Raw genomic sequence first — 22,360 nt, forward strand, 5'->3', positions numbered from 1 at the left:
GCTTGTAAACATCTTGCAAGAAGAGTAACTGACGGATTCATCAGAGCTGAAAATGGGTCCCCTAACTGGAACATTAACTCCATGCAATCACCATTCCCCTTTGGCTGAGGCTACATGGAGTTATATTTGTTACCATCTCACACCCAAAACTGTACTACCCAAACAGGCTGTACCCTGCCTTCTGTGGATACAAAGATGGATAAGATCCACCCCTGCCCTCAAGGGTCTCACAGTTGAGCTGGGGAGATACAGCAAAGAGATGGTGACAATCCAAGGTGAGAAGGGTCCTTATAAATTTCAGGGGAGAGACTCATTGCCTGGGTAGTTGGAAGAACCATCTGAGCTGAGGATAAAGAAGAAACTTTGCAGTGGATGGGCTTTAAAGACCTAACTTCCCTTAACAGCACAGTTCTGCCAAAGGCCTAGGGATAGGGTGCTGTTCTTGCCAGGAGAGGTTTTAGCTTCTGCCCTCTCTCTCTGAACACCCTGTGCGGTCAGCATTCAGAAACAACACAAACTCCATTTCCTGACATCCCCGAAATCTGCCTTCAGTGATTCTTAACTGATTAGCTGGCAAAGTCAGGAATGCAAACATGTAAATAAATGAACTGCTCAGAGAGGGAATGTCTCCGTGAAATGGAGAGCTGGCTGGACAAGCATCAGGTTCACAGCCCACACTTGGAACGTTGACAGAAGTGACTTTTAGCCACTAAGTGATTCTCAGACTAGGAGTAGGAGCCGCAATGGCCACGCATAGTCAGTCTCCACCCAAATCCAGTGTCCTAAAATGATGCAGGTCTTAATTCCAGCATTCTTCTTAAGACAAGGGACTTAAGTTAATGGGAGTAACTCTTCATTTCCTCTGCATTTTTGTATATTCAGGGAAATTGGAATCTACCTGGGAAACAGTAGCTCTGCTCCTAAATTATGTTTTCTTTTTAAGAAATTTAATTGACCTGTAGTTATTAGGTTTCATCTTAGTATGTTGAAGACTGATGCTCTTTCCAATCTCTTTCATGGTATTTCATGAGAATTCCTAAATATATGCATTAAATAAAAAGTTTGCATGAGTATTCTACAATGAGAAACTATAAAAATTGATGTTTATTAGTCACTTTCTACCCATGGTGTTAAGTGTTGGAAATAGAAACAGCACTTTGGGTTCAGATCCCTGCTCCATTATTACCTATATGAGCAAGTTATTTATTATCTTTGTCCCTCAGTTATCTCATCTGTAAGGTAACAATCACATTATTCACTTAGTAATTGTTTTAATCATCCACTCATGTATTCATTCCACATACATTTATTGAACACCTACTATGTGCTGCTATACAACCAAAGGCAATATATTTTCTGGGTTAAAAACATGAACTCTGAATGCAGAGTGTCTGGGTTCAGGATTCACCACCTACTAGTTGTGTGACTTTAGGCAAATCATTTAACCTCTCCATAACTCAGTTTTCTCATTCATAAAATGGAAATAACCATAGTACCCACCTCATAGTATTGATACAAAGATTAAATTTCTTAACAATGTAAAGTGCTTAGAATAGAACCTACAACACAGCACTACAAAAATACTGGTTATTTGTCTAGGTATTGCATTCTTGGTTGAAACTTACATTCTAACAGTAGGGAGGGCAAAAAAAATCATAAGTAAGTAAACTGTTTAATATATTAGAAGGTGACAAATGCTACAAGGGGGAAATAGGGCAGGAAAAGCAAGACTGAGAGTGTCAGGCAGTGGACGGCAGCCTTTCACATGGTGGTTAGGGTAAGCCCCACTGAGAGGTGACGTCTGAGCAAAGACCTGAGGGAGGCAAGGGAGTGAGACAATCCTACGTCTGGGGAAGAGCATTACAGCAGAGAGACCAACAGGTACAAGAGCTGATCTTGGGCTGGGCGTGTACCCAGAATGTTTGAGAAATGCTTAATGTAGAAGAGGAAAAAATAAATACTTCCTCCATCTTATGTCCAGAAACTGGGGTCCTACAAAATAAACTGACAAAAGACAGGTTAATAGGAGAAGATACAAACAATTTTTATTTGATTTTAGCTCTTTTTTACATGTACACAGAGGCTTCACAGTAAAAATCCAAAGAAGAGGTTAGGCCTGAGAGCTTATGTACCATTTCAACAAAGAGCAGTAGACTTGTGGAGAAGTGCTAAGACGAAGGAAAAGGGTTTGGACTTCTAGGAGCAATGTACTGTGGGAAGGTAAATATATGGAGGGAAACTAATGGAAGATAAGGGTTATTTCAGTTAGGTTTATTTATGCAGATTCAAGTCAATCCCATTCCCAATGATAAGAGTTGTCTCCTCTCCCTGATACATGAGAGAGGACTGAGGAACACTTCCCCAGGGGAAATTTATTACCTGTTTTGGGTAGACAGGGAGAAAACAGCTCATCCTGCATCTGCTGCTTCTCAACTGTTTTCAGCTCAGAATAAAGCATATACCAAAGAGGCATATTTTGGGGTGACATTTTCTGATCCTCTTCATAAGGAAAACAGTGTGGCTGGCACCGAGTAAGGGAGGAAAAGAAGGGTAGAGATGAGGTCAGAAAGGTAACAGGATCAGATAGTGTCAGGACACTTCATAGGCCATTGTGAGGACTTTTGACTTTTACATTGAGATATAGAGAGCTGTTGCAGGATTTGGAGCAGAGGAGTGACATTGTCTGACATACATTCTCTAAAAAGATCTATTGGCTACTATATTATACTAGAGCGTAGAGGGCAAGAGTGGAAACAGAAAGGCCAGTTAGGAAGCTGTTGCAATAATCCATGCAAGAGATAACAAAGGTGGTAGCAAAAGGATAGCAGACATGATCAGATTCCAGACATGTTTTGAAGGTACAGCCAACAGAATTTGCTAACGGATTGAAGGTGAGGTGGAAAAGAAAGAGGAGGGGAAGCGACTCCGCAGAAAAGCACAGCTGCCAGTTGGAGATGGGGATGGCCAAGGAGAGAGTAGGTTCGATCAGCAAGTGAGTTTGAGAGGTTTATTAAATGGGGATATATCAAGTAGGTAATGGAATATACAAGTTCTGGAGAGAGTTTTAAAGTCATGAGAGTGAATGAAGTCACTAAGGAAGTGAGTATAAATATAAAAGAAGACCAAGTACCTGGTCACATCAATATTAAGAGTTCAGGAGGAAGAGGAAGAATTCTCAAAAGAGGGTGAGAGGGGAGAAAACCGAGAGAATGTGGTGCCCTGAAAGGCAGGTGTGGAAAGTTAGATGTAGTCTATAGGTCATTCTAAGATGAGGACTGAGAACTAACCATGGGATTTAGCAATGCAGAGATTTTGCTGATTACCTGACCTAACCCATGAAACTTGGTCAGAGGAAAGCCTAGTAAATGTCAGCTATTATCATTACCTCCATCAGTAGATTTTCTGGAGCACCAAACTAAGTCAGCGTCCCCACTCTCATCTACCTATCACTGAGGGTAAAAAGTTGGGTTTGCATAAGTGGAGCTAGATCCAGCAAACACTGGGGCCAAGGGATCAGGCAGTCAAGCTGGAATCCCTCCGGGAAAGTAGGGAAGACTGAACCCAAAGAACTGGGAGGAATCTGAGGAAGTCAAGGTGTGGTCAGCTGACAAGGGATCACACCGAGGACAGATTGGGTAAGAGCAAGAGTGGCCTTGCTTAATCCCAGTAAATTCCTGGTTTGGCCTCTGTGGCTTTTATGGGCTGGGGAGTTCCTACAGGGTTGGATAGTTCTAAAGGGCCAGAGGCAGGCAGACAATATGGGCACAATCCTCTCTAATCCTTCTTCTCTTAAGAAAAAAACAAAATTAAATGTAGAAAGTCCCATTTTATAGCTCATCATATGTGACCTATATTCATTGCCCAAGTCATGTGCCTGAAAATAACAATTACTAACCCAAAGTGCCAGACCATGAGTACTGAAGTTATAAAGGACTGATAGTCACAGGCATATATGTCGGTAGTCAGACTGCTCAGTGAGATGTGGGCACTGGAAGTTGCTCCCCATTCCCTGAATCCTGCTCACCCCCCTCAATTTCCCCCAAATTTTCCCACCTCTTAGCTGTTGCTGCTTAGGACTTTCCCTAAGACTTGGTCTCCTCATCGTTAAATCAGGGATAATTATACAACCTTCCTTACAGAGCAGTTGTAAGGTCAAATGATATGCATGCATGCACAGTGCTTAGTACAGAGCCTGGGACACAAAGTGTCAGAAACGTCTGTTGGTATTGTAGGTGCTATTAATCACTTGTTAGGATACAGAGGTGCCCAGAGGGAAGAAGGCTTTATTTACCCTGTCCGCTAGGGTGAAGGTTTGATAAAGCTGCACAAACAGGGCAGGAACACACAGGAAACACTAGTAAAAAAAGGTGTGAAGAGGCAGGAGCTCCAAACCAAACTGTCCGTAAGCCTGTACCAGCAACTGTTCCGCCCAGCCCAGCACCAGGCATGCAGGAGCAGCATGTGGTCTGACCCTTCTAACCTTTAGTGGGCAGTTTAACCTACTGAGCATATCCCAGGCTCTCAGGTATCACAGTGGCTCTGTCCCTCCAGACCGTCTCCAGCCTCCTTCCACCTCCCACAGCCCTATGCAAACCTCATTTTAATTTAGACTTCAGCGAAACCCAGCTACTTGTGGTATTCTAAGAATCTCTCAGTTACTGCCACTCCGTCTTTGCTTACACTGATCCCTCCCCACCTCTTCATCTGACTGGCTCCCTCTTGTCCTTCAAGACTCAGCTCATGGGTCATCTTCCCCAGAAAACTTTCTTAATTCCTCCCAAGGTGAGCATGGATCCCTCCTCTGTGTGACCATGACCCTGTTCTTACTTATTGTATAGCACTTAGAACTTTTATAACATGATCTGTTTACATGCTGTCTTCCACTAGGTTTTAAACTCTTCCAGCAAAGTATCTTATTCATCTCTCACTCTGCAGCCCCAGTACAGTGACTGGCACATAGGAAGTAGGTGCTTCCTAAGTGTGGCAGAATACACATTTGCAGCCTAATGACAAACATTAGTGCATTTGGGGAAGAAGAATAGGGAGCAAATAGCCAAGAGATCTTCATGTATGTTTGGAAATAAGGACAAGAAAGACCATACTTTCTCTTTTGTCATTTTGGAAAGAATTCACCAAGAAAGGGTAGTTTTTAACAGCCATTTGGAAGAAAATGAGAGACAAAGAACACTTGCAGCAGTGGGGATGGAGTGGAATGGGGGCTGGGGGAGGGAGGAGGAAGAATACGGAGAGGCTGTGGGCTTGTGGGGAGAGAAGTCCGTCTCCCACATGCGGTGTGGGTGGTGGTAATGGGGCTTTGTCGCCCATTGCTCTCCCACTAGAGCACATGTGAAAGACAAAAGCGGCCCGTGGCACAATGGTTGGGGAGTCAGCAAGACCTACAGTTGAATTTTGCCTCCTGTCAGTTGTATAATCCTGGATGAGATACTTGACTTTGCTGGGCCTCAGCTTCCTCGTCTACAAAATGGGGATGAGAATACCAGGGAAGTGCTGGTGTGAGATGAAGTGTAATAACATTTGAAAGTGCTTAGCACAGAATCTAACTTTTTTGGCCAGATTTTATGGTAACAAAACAGAATCTCAGTGGTTTATGAGCACAAGCATTCCTTTCTTGAGGGCAGTGGATTAGCTGTGTAGGCTCTGCTGCACTCCCCTGCTTCCCCACTGGTCTTCTCAGTCAGTGGCTCATGGGGAAGCCACTCTCTGAGGCCAGCGATTCTCAGTGTGGAGAACATGTTCAAAGGGATGGAAGGAACCCTTTGAACCACACCAGCCTACTTAAATCTTCAGCTTTGACGCATCTACTCATCCTCCACTTGCCAAAGTAAGTCCCATGGCTCAGCCCAAAGCCAGTGGGTGGGATGCCACCTACAGAGAAGCATGGCCAACACAAGGAAGCACACATTTTGTCAAACAGTAAAGCAGGCTACCACACCCCGCCTTCCATGGGCCCCTGCTCTGGAGTCAGGGAACAGACTCCCAGGCATCTGAGAGATGTGAGTGGTCTGAGAAGGATGGAAGTGGAATGTCCGAGGGGACAGATGGACAGGCACGGCCGTGGCAAAGGCTATCCCTGCACCCAGGCTCACTGCCACACCCATCCCCCTCTCCACAAACTTGTTCCATTGCTCCACATTTCCAGGTCAAGAAAAGAATGGGTTAAAAAACAATTTATTATTTAAAGGGACTCTCGATAATATATTACTTACTAAGATCTCTTACTCCTTCATCTCTTACTTCTCTTCCCCTCACTCACTTCTCACCAGGCAATCTGGGTTCCTTGATAGTCTTTGAATCCACAAAGCACATCGCCACCTCAAGACCTTTGCACTGACCGGTCTATTTTCCTAGAATATTCTGCCCAAAACATCTGCATGACCTGCTCTCTTACTTTTTTCATGTTTCTGTTCAAATGTCATCTTGTTAGAGACACCTTCTGTATTAGACTACCCAGGCTGCTATAAAAAACACCAGGCAGATGGGGTGGCTTAAGCAATAGAAGTGCATTTTCTCATAGCGTTAGAGGCTGGAGGCTGAGATTACAGTGCCACTGTGGTCAGGTTCTGTTGAAAGCTCTCTTCCAGGCTTGCAGATAGCTGTTTTCTCACTGTGTCCTTACATGAAAGACAGAGAGGGAGAGAGAGAGAGAGCAAGTAAGCCTGAGCAGGGGGTTCACCAGTCCCAGAGGAGATCCTTGCTGCTGAGTGTATGGACAAAACTGAGAGGCTGAAGTCAGCAGAACAAGCACAGGGCCTGGTACATGGACTGCCCCCAAGAGGAATGTGTAAGTCAGGCTATCAGTGTCTAGTGTTAACACAAAACACGTTTGCTAGGCACCATGGGACATCCAAGGAACAAGAAAGGCTCAGGCCTTAGTGAGTTCACAGCATGGCAGGGTTGAAAGCCAAGCAGCTATGAATGGTAATGGGCAACACGTACAAGACAGTATGTTAATTAACAGTACACCCACCCGCTAAGATGTCTTTTAGTAGGTTAATGTACAAGCTGTAGTACATCTAACCAATGGAATATTATTCAACACTAAAAAGAAATGACCTCTCAAGCCAAGAAAAGACATGGCAGAAACTAAAATGCATTATTTCTAAGTGAAAGAAGTCAGTTTGAAAAGTTGACATACTGTATGATTCCAAGTATATGACATTCAGAAAAGGCAAAACTGAGGAAGCAATAAAAAGGTCAGGGGGAAGACAAAGATGAATAGGTGGAGTATAGAGGATTTTTAGGACACTGAAAATATTTTGTATGATATTATTGGTGGATACATCTCATTAAAAAATTTTCCAAAACCTTAGAATGTAAAATACCAAGAATGAACCTTAAAGTAAACAAAATATGGGCTTTAGGTGGCTATGATGTATCAACATAGGCTAATCAGTTTTAACAGCTGTAACCCCCTGGTGGGGGATGTTGATAAAAGGGTGGCAGGTGGCGAAAGAAGAGACTGCATGTATGGGAACAGGAAGTACCTAGGAACTTACTGTACCTTCCACTGAATTTTGCTGTGAACCTAAAATTGCTCTAAAAAAATAAAGACTATTAGGAAAAAAAAGGAGACCTCCTGAGTATGAAAAGTAGGGGAAAAAGCAACCAGAAACAGAAACAGCGTGTGGGTTAAAAGAGGCCAAACCTTCTCAAGGAGGCTTGAGCAAGGTACTGAGGGATGTGGAGTTTAGCCAGATTCAGGGCAAACAGAGTCAAGACTGGTGCCCCAAGTCAGCCTCACAAGTTCTTGAGACCTGCACTACCATTAGTCTAGTGGCAGCAGAGGGATTCTATGCAAAGGCTGGCTTCATAGGGTGAGGCAAGGTCATGGAAGTTCAAGGAAATGGATTTGATATTACAAATAAAATAAAAATCCAACCTAACCCAAATGTCAGCTGCAGGCACCCTTCCGCTTGAGATCCAGATAAGATTGGTTTGAGTCTCCATTCTGTATCCTGTGGAAAGTTCAGTGTCCTTCCCAAGATGTGTGCACTTTCTCAGAGCAGTTATTTTTTGTGGTTTCCCCTGGTTCTGGAATTAGTTGTTTATTTATCAGCTAACCTTCCAAGGCACGTGGCCCCTCTTCTAACCCAAAAGGGAAACCCAGTCCCTTTCCATGACTGACTTAAACACCCACTACAAATCTTGCAAAGTCCCTGCTGACATTGCCACAAAAATGAAGGGAGGATTTACCCTGCAGCAATGCAAACAAAGTAAGTAACTAAAAGTAGTTTTCTTAAAAAGACCTGCAATTCTCCAGCAACTCGGGTTTTCTTCCCTCTAAATTGCCAAGCCACTCCTGTACCTCCCTTCTCTACCTTACCCTCCCACACCCGGTCCCTGTGCATTCCCTAGCCAAGCAAGTAAGTGATCTCTTCGGGGTTTTTTTTTTTGTTTCCTGCCAACCTCAGGACCTCGCCTTTCACCCACAAGTCTATCAAGGGATGTTCTTAACTAGAGACAGTTTCTTCCCTAATAGGAATTCTGGCACCAGCTGTTAATGTATTTGTTTTCATTCTGCTTCATAAGAAATGTTACCAAAGAGGAATGGCAGGTATGGGAAGTGGGAATCACAGACTAGGAGGTGGGAAAATGAACAGGGAGGATGATTAGGAGAAAAGAGACAAAAAGAAAGAGAGTGTGAGGATGATTTTGAGGCTTAAAACATTGTCAAAGGAAGGAAGAGAAACAGAGGTTAAGGAAATCCAACCAAGTCATATTACACTTCCTGGTGTTGTCTGAGTTGGTTCTATGAGGCTCTGCACTGAAGCTGGCACGAACAGTTTGGAGAAGGGGACTGTGTGGAATGTCCCATGCGTGGTGGACCCTGAGCCAAAGAGTAATGTGCGACACCTGAATTCTGCTTCGAACCTGCAGTAGGATTTTTTTTTAAATTAAGCCTGCAGTAAGATCTTATTTAAAACACTTCCTGCTCTGGGCCTCAGTTTCATTACATGTACAGTAAAAAAAAAGTCCCATCTATTCCATAATCAGACATTAAATTATATTTGGAGTTTGTTTTTATTTTTTTGCAGGCTTTTTATAGGAGCAGAAGGAGTAATAGGAAAGAAAGGGTTCAGTAATGGTGAAGGAGAGGGTTCAATAATAGGAATACCAAAACTTATGAAAATGGGTAGAACTGAAGAAGTTTGATTAGTTGGCTGGCACATTAAGTGATGTATTTACAGTTATTCTAATAGAGCTGTATTTTAATAGAAGATGATGATCCTGAGCAGAAACACACACTAAATATTCTGAGACTCAACTCTCCACATCCAGACACAGCCCGGTAGAGTGAACCACACTGTCATCCATGGGCCTCTTTATTCTTATAGTGTCACTTACCTCAGCTTTAAATATAGTATTTAAAAGGGAAAAACCCACCCACTGAATTGTTAGTCTCGATAATCCTAACCTCTAAAGGAGGAGGGCCTCTCAAAATGTTCTCAGTTAGGCCTGAAGTTGCTTGAAAAACAAAGAGAAACCTTTGATCAAATATGCTCAGGATGAGTGACCTGCCATTTACTTCTTTCTCAGCTAAACACACAAGGTGAAAAAGCCCTCACCTTTAGTATACATAAGAATTACCCACAGTGCTTGTTAAAAATGCAGTCACCAGGTGAAGCACACAATCTTGGTTGCCCTGTCTTAGTTTGGGCTGCTATAACAAAATACCATAAACTGAGTAGCTTGTCAACAGAAATTTAAGTCTCATAGTCTGGAAGCTGGAAGTCAGAAATCCTGGTGCTAGTGACCAGGTTCTGGTGCGAGCCCTCCTCGGGGCTGCAGACAGCTAACTTGTCCTTGTATCCTCAAGCAGCAGAAAGAGAGGTACTAGCTCTCTGACCTGTTCTTAGAAGGGCATTAATTTCATTCATGAGGGGTTCCAACCTTGTGACCTAATTACCTTCCAATCGCTTCACTTCCAAGTACTCTAATATTAGGATTAGGGTTACAGCATATGAATTTTGTGCAGACACATTCAGCCTGCTGCCCCATCCAACAATCACTCATCCCCTTCCCTCCATCCTAACAGAATTCTGATGCTGTGCAGATAGCTCCCCTCCTCCTCACAGACCTTGGCTTCATTCACAACATTCATCATAGTAAACCCATTCCCCTTGCCAGTGATAATCATAGTCAAAGAGATTCAGGAGTCTGCTGGAAGTAGGTACAGCTGTGTAATTTGTGAGGCTCAGAGCAAAATGAAAGTACAGAGCCCCTTGTTCAAAAAGCAGGAAAACACTGTCACTAAAGTTACTAAAATATAATGCCTTTTCTTTTCTTCTGTGGTCTCTCTCCAAACTTGTCACAGTTTTCTTTTTTTATTGTTTACTGTCATTCTAAGTAAAGAAAATTAAAATTTTTAATTATTAGCATGAATTTTGTCTATATTGTACAATACCAGTTTTAAATGCAAATATAAGCACATTTAATTCATATGCAGAATCACTGAAATCACATAATTCATATTTTATAACTCATACATGGACTGTAGTGGAAAGGCTGTACTAAAATCAACTGTTTTATTTTCTTGGTGTGCTTACCTTCTACCGACACTGCTAGCTGGAGGCTTACCTTACATGCTTACCTTGCACTAGCTTTGAGTCTTGCTGAACTCCCACGCATTCTGTGCTCATGGGACATTGTGAATGCTATATGTGAGTAGAGTGACAAAGAAGGGCACAGACACACAACTCCTCTGCTCATGTGCATGCTCCAAAGTCCCACCAGACTTCACTCACAAAACACAAGTTCAGAGAGAAACTTACCAAGAACAAGATGAAAATCATCTTAAGCAAGCACTAACCCAAGACAAGGCCCTCCTGAGGACAGGGCCCTTTGTGACTGCACAAGTCTCATGCTCATGAAGCCAGCCCTGCAGAGGGCTCCTGGAAAAGGCTTCCATCACTCATTATGGAGTCTTTCCCTCCACTGGACATGATTGTGGCTGCATTTGAAAGACATAGCAGCCATCTTCTAAACATGAGGGGAACTAACCTGAGGACAAAGCTGACATAAGGGAAGAAAGAAAAGATGTCTTTGAAGAGGCTATTGAGCCTGTGAATTAACCAGTTTCTGTAGCTACTTTGAGTTGAGTTTTCTTTTATTTGCAGCTAAAAGCAGCCCAACTCAGCACCAACCAAGGAATCTACATTTTGAACAAGCTCCCTAGATGATTCTGACGCAAGTGGTTCAGAAATCATAATTTGAGGAACTCAGCTCTAAAATGATGGCAAACATTCCAGCTATAGGAGAAAAATTGTGTTTCGGAGAGGTGGACAAAATTCAGGTGTATGCCTCATGTGTCATCGTTCGTTCTTGTTCTTCCTGTCAATCCTGCCTTTGTACAAAGCTCAACACACCCTCTACAGTTAAGACTTTTTTTTTTAAAGTTATTTATGATTGTTTAACATCCTGGGAACTAAACAGCCAGAAATCTTGATTGTGTATTTTTTTCTGCATTCTCTCCCTCCAAGGTGCTGTGGAAGGATTTCCTGACTTGCACAATACCTCATGGAGATACTGCCAGAAAAAAAGTCACTTTAGAATCTCAGGACTCCAGGTGCTCACTTATTCACTCAATTTCCATTCACTGATCTAAATAGCCTCAAAAAACAGTGGTTGTGGCAGCTGTTCTTGCTAAGTACGGTCCCTTCCTAAACCAACAGGAGCCTGGAGTTCTCACCTATGCTGTCCTCGTTGCGCCTGACCTGGGCACAGGAACAGAGGCAGCTGCAGCGGGAGTACTGAGTATATGGGAAGACAAGTCAGCATTCCCCTGTGAAAGAGGGCCTGGGACCCAGGACAGCCAATTAAAGTGTCCGACCCCCAGTGGTCCAGAAAGAACAGTAAGCAAAGGAGCTGCAATCTGAATCGATGGGACAAAGAGAGAGTAATGAGAGGCTGAGATGAACACGGCCAGTCTCCATTTCAGGGGAGCCTGTGGCTTCTCACGTGTTTGAGGAAAAACTCTTCTCATACGCCTCCTCTACGCTCGCTACTTTACTTCTGAAGCTCTGGTCACCACATGTGGGCAATGAGGGGTTTCCCCACGAAGCAATCCTGTGACACCAGTTGGGTGTCCTCTAATGTAACTCAATTCTGACACTATCTACCTGGTTTAGGGTAGAAAAGGGTTCAGTCCTACAAGACTGCCCCCCACCACCTTCAGATGCCAATCACCAGTGGTTCTGACTGACTAGCTATAAATCGGGGAGTGGGGCTGAAAGTTCCGGCCATCTAATCACCTAGTTGGTTCCCAGGCCCCATCCTTAGTGGTTTTCCAAAAGTCACTTCATTAACATAAATTAGGTGTGGTTGAAAGGAGCTTGTTATGAGCTTTAAAAAGATACCTTTATTGCTTTTATCACTTAGGAAATCCCAAGTGTTTTAGGAGCTCTATGCCAGAAATGGTAAAGACCAAATACATATTTCTGATTATAAACCAGAATATTACACGACAGAAAAGGTAGAACTGTGATGACATTAAGCTGATTTGTCACAGAGAAAGAGACACCGTAAATGTCTTAGTAAATGTGTTTGTTCCCCGGCAAATTGGTAAGAAGTGGAGGTTCCAATCTTCTATATGGTATATTAGTGATGGCAATCTTGCTGTAAGGAGGCAGAGGGAATAGATAGAGGATAGTTTTAAAGCTTCAGGTGGCCCTCAACAATGCACTAAATCACCCCACTGTGATATGAGGAGACTCACCTCCCTCTCCCAAGGGAATGATCACCACCCTGAAGGTAAACCATGTTTTACTCCTTGTATCACCAAGCTATGGAGAATTTACATGCCCACCAGTTGAAGTGAGTTGATCTAAGCCACTTCTCAGATGACTTATTTTGATTTAGAAAGGAGTAAATAAAACCAGGGTTATTCCTGTGTAGAGGCAAAGTCAACAGGCACCTCCAGAAACATGGCATGGGGAAAAGGGAAACTAGTTTCCTCCTATTCAAATGCTTTATTTTAGGTCATTATCCTAATGTTCCTCTCTTACCTCCTTGGTATCCTCTTCTTAGAAGTCTCTTGAAATTCTCCTTTTCCTAAGGCCTGCAGCTCAGCCACTGGAGACTTGTTCTTTTAAATTAAGTATTGCCCCCTCTGGGCCAAAGTTTTAAAATGTAAATATCTCTGGGAGAAGTAACACTTTACATCCCTATTAGTTTTGTATAAATGCATTTAACTCAGACTGGGCTCCCCAGGGGGCTGAGAATTATGAAGGAGGAGGACAGAAGCAATGCCCAGAGAAGAACAGAATGTATGGGGCAAGGCAGAATGATGTTCAAGTACATGTTGGCCTCTGTCCCAATCTTGCTGAGGTCTGGCTCTGAATAAAACCAATAAAAACAATTGCAGTAGCTTTTATTGCTTATTTTGTGAGACCCATTTCTTCTTGGTAAAACTCCTTTACTTTAAGGTATTATCCCTTTGTAATTAAAACAATATATTGTATCCTCCACTTGGGATTCCTTTGAAACGGTGTGGATAATACACAATGGCACTCTGAAAGCTTTTATTTAGTTTCTCTTGAGTCAAAGCAGAAGCTTCCAGGGAAGATTTATTATGTTAGGTCCAGGGAGTTATCAAATAACTCACATGCAGGATATGGGAGCCCTGGGGGAGGGTCAAAAGCTTCTTTTCTGGTGTGAAGGAGGTGTAAATATAAGACAATCTCTGAAGCTGTCATCGAACCAAATGACAAATCCCCTTTAGATTTCCTGGAGGAAGGATGGGGGCTGCCACGCGAGCAGAGCAAGGCGGCTAATCTTTCCCTTACGTTTTTTCTTCTGCTAGGAACATGTAGTTTTCTTTATAGGTACACCATGTAAAACAAAATTTTGACCTTAAATAAACCACTGCTTGGTCTTTTTAAGGGTCACTAATCCTGAGCCTCAATATCCTTATCTATAACTTAGGTTCATAGTGAGACAGGGGCCATGGGCTTAAACAGAGTAGGGCGAGGGCCTCCAGGAAAAGCAAGGCAGGATATTTACAGTCAAAGCAATGTAACAATGTAAAGTCCCTATGGAAACTCTGTGTTCAGCATTATGCAAAGTCAAGGTCACACTAATTCTCTAGGGTAAAGATACTAGACTAGAAATACAGACATCTTCAGTGAGATCAGTTAAAGGTCAAAAGGCCAGAGGCAACATGAACTGAAATGTTTGAGTGTCCGCAAGGGTATCTCAGCATAACCTGTGACTTCACTGTAAACAGCTCTAGCAAACAGACAACAACCCAGCCCACCCTGAGGGCAGGGCAAGTGGTACAAGTCCACACCCTAAGCCCTCAATTCCCAAAAAATCCTCAACTGCCTATAAATCCCCTAGACAATGCACCATCCCCGGCTCTCTTGTCCCTTCCTGGAGTGAGCCAGGAGTTTTTCCTCTCACTTTATTTCTAAATAAAAGCCTTTCCCTGGTTCTCCTACCTTGGGTGTTTGTGAAGCTCATTCTTCAGCTTCGTGAACAAAAACCCCGGCACCATCTTTGGGGGCTCATCCAGGATAACATCAGAGGTGAGTATCGGAATCCAAGCCTGTCTTTTCTCTCACTGTCCTTATAGAAAGCAGCCGTCTGTGGCACACATCGGGTGCTCATCAGCCACTTAAATGGGACTAGCCTGACTGCTGATCTCAAAGTCGTGAGTGACAGGCTCCCCTGCGTCTCCCTCAGTGGATCCCCCGTCTCCCTTGGGAGCCAGGAAAGTCACCTGAGTGGAGGCCAGGATTTCCTTTCAGAGGCATCTCCTTGGATGCGAGGGACTGATGAAGGCCGTGGGCAACTGCGAGAGTCTAGGCTGAGGCTACACTTCAGTGGCTTCTCAAAGGCCCATGTGTCTGGAATCAGACCCTGACAGCCCAACTGGGTATCTGTGAGGAGTGTCTCTCTTTGTCTCTGACTTCCAGCCTGCTTCTTCAGGCCGTCCTGGACTCAGTGAGGCAGGGAGTATTCATTCCTAACTCTCTCCTAACTTCACCAATTTCATGGAACCCAATGCTCACCACCGCAAGGTAGGAGTTCTACACTTCGCTCTTATTCCTGACTAAATGCTGTATTTTTTATCTCATAAAAATGTGTCTGGGCACCCGTTAGCCACTTAAAAGACTATTAGCGTCAGCTCCCAGTCTTAAGTCTCGGGTGAAAGGTTTCTCGGTGTCTGCCGCTCCTTGATCCCCCACCTCCATACGGATGGGAATCTTGGGGAGTGGCTGAGCTGATTGCCTACTTTCCTATCCTAATCCACGAACTCTGAGGGCAGACTGGATCAGTAGACAGTGGTCCTGGGTCTCAGCTCAGGTCAATTCATTTGATGGCACTGAGTGAGCCTCTGGCTAGGCTGCTGCCTATGTGAGAGTCACAGATGACCCCTGACCTCTTATCTCACAGATCAGATTTCCTAACAGTGAGTGACTAGCAGGATGATTCCCAGGCAGTGGCAGAAACTGGTGTTTAAGAGTATAGACACCCCACCCATAAATGTTCGTGGCAGCCTCTGTATTTTATCTCTGGCCTTGGAAAAAGTTCCCCTGCTCCCCATTCAAAGCAGTCCTCTTAGGCCTGCACCATTTTCTCCTGTGTAATGTAAATGAGGTCTGTGAAGTAATCAAACTGAACTCTGAGCCAACATGTAAATGGCTCCATTCTATTGATCTCCCTTCATTAGAGGTAGTCATCCTGGGGCTGGGTGTTTCCTTTTCTGTGGCCCCAGGGAAGTGAAACAGGCTTGTGACTCTGACCAAGGCTTTGGCAGCCAGAGGTCACACAGTCCCTGCACTTAATCGGACAGGCTGGGGGCTCTCAAGGAATGACTAAAGCTCTTGCAGAGAAAACTAGGAAAACTCCCAAAAGGCGTAAAGTAGGAGCACACTAGTAAGGTCCCCACTAAATCCAGAGCTCTGAGGTGACTCTTGCTGAGTGGAAAGGCAAGAGGGAAATCAAGGCAAGGTGCAGGCCATGCTGGTAAAGAGTGGTTAAGTCCAGTAGGCCTGGCAGAGGAGGTGACTGACCACTGTCACCCAGGCTCCAAGGCAAGGGAATGCCCTCACACAGAGAAAAGGCTGACCAGGTGTCACACACTTGTCTTTCTCTCTTCCAGGTGGTAGCTTCCTCTTCAAGTTTAAAGCCAGACACACCTCTGGCTTGCATTCTAAAGAAATAGGAGCAAATTTGATCCCCAGACCCTGAAAAAGTGCTTTATCTTTTACATACAAGCCTGGCCTCAATACAGACAATGGAGAGGCTTGGCCCCTGAGAGAAGTATACAATATTAGAAGGTTATGCAACTACATATATTTTGCCACAAAGAAGGAAAATAGTCAAAAGTCTTGTAGACTACTACAATATGGTACTTGAAGGGCCCCCACCTGTAAGATGGCGAACTTCTGGATTCTCTTCCAGGTTCTCGGTTCCCGACAGCGCCACCTGAAGCCCAATCACCTCTTGCCCCCCTCCCAATCCCAGCACCTAGCCAACAGCCACCAGCCCCGTAGAAGTAACACCACAATCACCCCATGCCCCTTCCTATATAACCCAACACCTTTCCCTAATAAAGCAGAATTCTCCGGTGAATTGCTGCTGTGTGTCGCTCCTTCCTTTCATTGGTGCCGAAACCGGGGAGACAGGACACCCCAACTGGGCCCTGTCTTCCCCCCGACACCAGCAGCACCTTGCCCTCGTCCTCTTTTTCCGGCACTGGCTCATAACGCTCACCACTCCTCTCTGGCCTTTGGGTAAGTTTTCCCCCGGAGTGGGCCACTCTTCCCCGAGCTATCGCAGTGCCATTGACCGTGATCATCCGGCAAGGCCCTGATGCTCGGGGACGAGGAGGGAACTCTCCCCACCTCAGGCCTTCACGGCTGCAGTGGACCCTCAGGCCCCTCCTCCAACAGCCATAAATGAGGTGACTCCTTTGCGAATGAGAACACTCCCTTTTTTCCCCCCTCCTCCTTCCGTTCCGTCTGCCGAAAATTCCTAGTACTAGGTTCCTCGTGACTCCGGCACTCTGCCTTCTTAGAGAAGTCTGGGTGACGACCCACACTTCCTAAGAAATTCTGACTCGTATACAAGTTTCCGCAGACCACCAAGGATCATCGGGGACACCCTTTGTCTCCTTGCGGTCTGCTCCCAGTCCGAGAATCTCCGTTCGTCTTCCCCTGTTTGTCTCCTTCTCTGTCCTTTAGCCATGAGAGCCTCCTCATCCCTCCCTGAAAGTTCACCTCTTGAATGCCTGCTCAAGCATCTGGCTACCCTCTCCCTGACACCTGATATAAAACCAAAACTTCTCCGTAAATACTGCTCCCAAGATTGGCCGACATACCCCCTAGACAATAACAACCAATGGCCCGCAGGGGGAACTCTTGACCCTAACATCACTCACGATCTTTTTAACTACTGCCAGCGCCTGAAAAAATGGAAGGAGATTCCCTATATCGAAGCTTTTCGCCTCCTAGCTCAAAATCCCAGCCTCTGCACCACCTGCTCCTGGCCCCAACTTCTCCTAACCTGCAAACCGTCTCACTCCCCTCCACACACTCCCAGTCCCTCTTTGATTACCTTTGACCCAGATGACGAGCCTATGCCATACAAGCTTCCCCCTTTGGCCCCTCCCCCTCCTACAACCCCTCCGCCCTCTACCGTCGTCGCCACCGCCTAAACCTCCTTCCCCACAGAAGCCTCCCATCCTCTCCCTTCCCCCTCCTCTCCTTCCTCCACCACCATCTCCTCCCCCACCTCACCCCCTCCATCTCCATCCCCCTCACCTTCCCCCCTCTTGCAGATCAAGCCTGAGCCTTTCAGACCCCCTCTAACTAAGTCCCAGGAGCCTCTTGGTCTTTGCCCATCAGACTCAGTCCCGAGGGCCTCCCAAAATTATTGCCCCCTCCGGGAGGTGGCAACACCCGAAGGCATCGTGTGCGTTCATATCGTTTCTCCTTAGGAGAATTAGCCCAACTTGAGAAACACCTAGGTTCCTTTTCCACTGATCCCACGACATACATCAGGGAGTTTCAATGGACACTCCAGTCTTACAGCATCACACATCATGACATTTTCATGCTCCTGGCCAATACCCTCCTCCCTGAAGAGCGTAGACGAGTTTGGGACTTCGCCCAAATGCATGCTACCGAAACCCACAGGACTGACCCCACCTATCTCCCTGGCCCCACTGCTGTCCCTGAACAAGAACCACACTGGGATTAACACTGCCGTGGGTCTCCGCTCTCAAGATATTTTCAGCTCCTGCTTAATAGCAGGTCTGAAAAAGGCAGCTCGTAAAGTAGTCAATTTTCAAAAGCTCCAAGACATAATTCAAAGGAGGGAGGAAACTCCCTCTGAGATCTTAGACAGACTCACTCAAGCCCTATTACAGTATACCAGCCTGGACCCAGAAACGCCTAATGGAAGACATGTCCTTATGACATACTTCCTAGCTCAAAGCTACCCCGACATTAAAGCTAAACTCAAAAAGTTAGAACAGGGCCCCGCTACCTCACAGACTGAGATCCTAACAGTGGCCTTTAAAGTCTTCCATAACAGGGAGGAGGAGAAAGAACGCCGTAAACAAAAGGCTGATCAGGCCAACTTCCAGATGTTGGCCCAGCTGATAAAACCACTACCTGGGCGCCCCTCTACAAACAAGCCCCCTCCACCCCAGAGCTTGTTTCAAGTACAGAAAAGAAGGACATTGCTCAAGGGCATGCCCCTCCCCCAGATCTCCTACCACCCCATGCCCAAGATGCCACCAAAAGGGCCACTGGGGGTCTGATTGTCCAACCACCTGAAGGGGAGGCTGGATGAACAACCCCCATCCTAAGCCCGCTGTAGTGGGGCTGGCAGAAGAAGATTGACGGGGCCCGGGGGCTTCTCACCCGACCATTTCCATCACCAAACAGGAGCCCAGGGTTACTTTAATAGTAGACGGTCACTCCATCTCTTTCCTCCTAGATACAGGAGCCACCTTCTCAGTCTTGCGAGAATACTGGGGCCCTACCACGCCTGCCATTACTCCTATAGTCAGGGTAGGAGGTAAACAGATTTTCCCATTAAGCCCCCACCTTTTATGCACAATCCAAGACAATCCCATACCTTTCTCCCACTCCTTCCTGGTTATGCCCCAGTGTCCCATCCCTTTACTAGGACGGGACATTCTTTCTCTCCTCCACATTTCCATAACTATATCTACTCCCACAGCCCCCAGTACTCCCTTTCTGATGGCCCTCATAGCCGACGACCCCCCTCTACCCAATGAAAGCTCCAGTTCTGCCCTCATACACCCTGTAAATCCCAAAGTTTGGGACATTACAAGCCCCTTCGTGGCTCTATGTCTTCCTGCCTCTATCAAATTAAGTGACCCCTCTCAGTATATCTGTCAGGCCCAATACACCCTAACCACTACAGCCCTCATAGGCCTCCAACCCATCATTCAAGATCTCTTAAACAAAAATTAACTCAGACCCAGTCACTCCCTGTTTAATACCCCCATATTAGCTGTTAAAAAAACCAACGGATTTTTCCGCCTAGTCCAAGATCTCCACCTGATTAACATGGCCGTCGTCTCTATACATCCCATAGCTCCAAATCCATACACTCTTTTATCACAGATCCCTGACTCGGAATTCCACTTCTCAGTCCTAGATCTCAAGGTTGCATTTTTTTCTATCCCTCTGGACCCCTCCTCCCAAGACTTTTTTGCCTTCACCTGGACGGACCCATACACAAGACATTCTGAACAACTCACTTGGACAGTTTTGCCACAAGGCTTCCGAGATAGTCCCCATATGTTTGGACAGGTCCTAGCTCAGGACCTCAAACAGTTTCATCATGATCACTCCAAGTCCACCTTATTACAATACGTAGACGATCTTCTACTCTGCAATCCCTCGTGGGAACAGTCTCAACTTGACACTGCCTCCCTACTTAACCTTCTAGCTTCCAGAGGTTACCGGGTATGCCCCATCAAAGCTCAAATCTCTTCCCCTTCTGTCATTTACCTCGGATTCCTTCTGTCTCAACAAAGAAAGTCCATTACCTTAGACAGAAAGCGACTCCTCTCTGACCTGCCCGTTCCCAAAACCAAGACAGAAATCCTTTCCTTTCTAGGCCTGGCTGGGTATTTTAGAGCATGGATCCCTAACTTCTCCCTGTTGGCAAGACCCCTATACGACCTCAGCAAGGGCCCCCCTGAAGAACCATTATCCTCCTCACCCCAACACTCCTTCATTAATCTCCATCAAGCCCTTGTGGAAACCCCAGCTCTCCATCTTCCTGATTTGTCGAAGCCCTTCTCATTATACATTCATGAGAGGTCCAGTCAAGCTCTAGGAGTCCTAGGCCAATATTATGGCCCATCCTTTGCCCCAGTAGCTTATCTCTCCAAGCAATTGGACCCCACAGTTTCGGGGATGGGCCCCATGCCTACGGGCATTAGCCGCTGGGCAGCTCTTGCAGAAAGAAGCTCATAAACTAACATTCAGGGTGCCCCTTACCATTCTGTCCCCACATCACCTAAAAGATCTCTTAATCTACAAAAGTTTACAGATTCTCCCTCCCTCCAGACTCCTGACCTTACTGTCCTTTTTCCTCCAAAATCCAGACATTTCTTTCCTCCCCTGCCAGCCCCTGAATCCAGCCACTCTTCTTCCTCTACCCTACTCTCCTCATACTCCCTCACATGATTGCTTGGAAGCCCTTCACAACTTCTTTCCGTGCCACTCCACGATCTCCAAAGGAGCCCTCTCACACTCTGACCTCATCTGGTTTACTGATGGGTCCTCCTTTAAACATGAGGGCACCCACTACACAGCATACGCAGTAGTCTCCCTCGAAGATGTCATTGAGGCATGAGCCCTACCCCCCAGTACAACCAATCAACAGGCCGAACTCATTGCAGCCACCAGAGCTTGCACTCTGGCCCGGAACCCATCTCTCACACTGTACACTGACTCCAAATACGTATTCCACATTCTCTTGTCTCACGCGGCAGTATGGAAAGAACAAGGCCTCCTCACCACAAAAGGAAATTCCATCACTAATTCAGCCTTAATTACTAAACTTCTAGAGGCTTCACAACTCCCACACCGACTAGGCATAGTCCACTGCAAATCACATCAAAAGGATGACTCCCCCATTGCAAGAGGTAACAACAAAACCAACAGAGTAGCCCGGTCAGTTGCCCTATCAGAAGATACACCAGACAACAATCCATCAGCCCTTGCGGTTTTAGCCTTATCACAAGACACCCTCTGTTCCCAGGACAAAGAGTCCCTCTTCCGCTTCTTACACGATCTGTTCCATCCTAGCCCCCAATCCTTGATCCATTTTTTACTCCCTTTTTTCTCTCTCTCCTGAAGACAAAACCCTATTAACCAAATCACCCACAGGTGCACCATCTGCCAACGCACTAACCCTAATACCCCCCTCAAGACCCGACGCTTCCCGGCTCATCAAGCAAGGGGTAATGTCCCCACCACAGATTGGCAAATAGACTTCACTAACATGCCCCCTGTATGGCGTACAGATACCTACTCATGTTAGTAGATACATTTTCAGGATTGGTCGAAGCTTTCCCCACCACTAACAAATGAGTGTCCACGCTTGCCTCTATCCTCCTCACCCATATCTTTCCTAGGTTCGGGATGCCCACTTCCCTCCAATCAGATAACGGCCCTGAGTTCACTGCCAAAATTATCCAAAACCTCTCCAAGTCGCTCTCGCTCCCCTGGCATTTACATTGTCCTTATCGACCACAGGCTTCGGGAAAAGTAGAATGATCCAATATGACTCTAAAGGACATCCTGACCAAACTATCTCTAGAACTACACCTTGACTGGGTTCGCTTACTTCCCTTAGCTCTACTCCGCATTCGGGCACTCCCAAAGAAACCTTCCTTCTTGTCGCCCTTTGAGATCATGTACGGCCACCCAATTCTACCCCCAGGGCTCCCTTCCCACAAAGGACCATTCCTCCCAATATGGCCCTTCTGCTACTCTCTCTCCTCCACACTGAATTGTGGAAATAACAGGATTGGCTCCTTCATGATCCATCCGCCTCCCAAAGTCCTCCTGTCTTACAGCCCGGCCAACTAGTGTCTTATAAGCTGCCAGAGGATCGGCTCTCTCTCACCCCGAAATGGGAAGGTCCACACCCAGTTATTCTCTGCACCCCCTCGGCCGCCAAGCTCTTACTGCCTGATAACTCTGTCACCTCTTGGATTCATATCTGCAGGTTGAAACCAAACACCCAGGACCCACCTTCTCTGGACACCCAAGACCCATCAGTCACAATCCAGAGTCCTTCGGATACAGCCCAAGACGCTGTCTACTCTACCACGCCT

Source organism: Manis javanica, chromosome 4, assembly GCF_040802235.1.
Source record: "Manis javanica isolate MJ-LG chromosome 4, MJ_LKY, whole genome shotgun sequence".
Classification (NCBI taxonomy): Eukaryota; Metazoa; Chordata; class Mammalia; order Pholidota; family Manidae; genus Manis; species Manis javanica.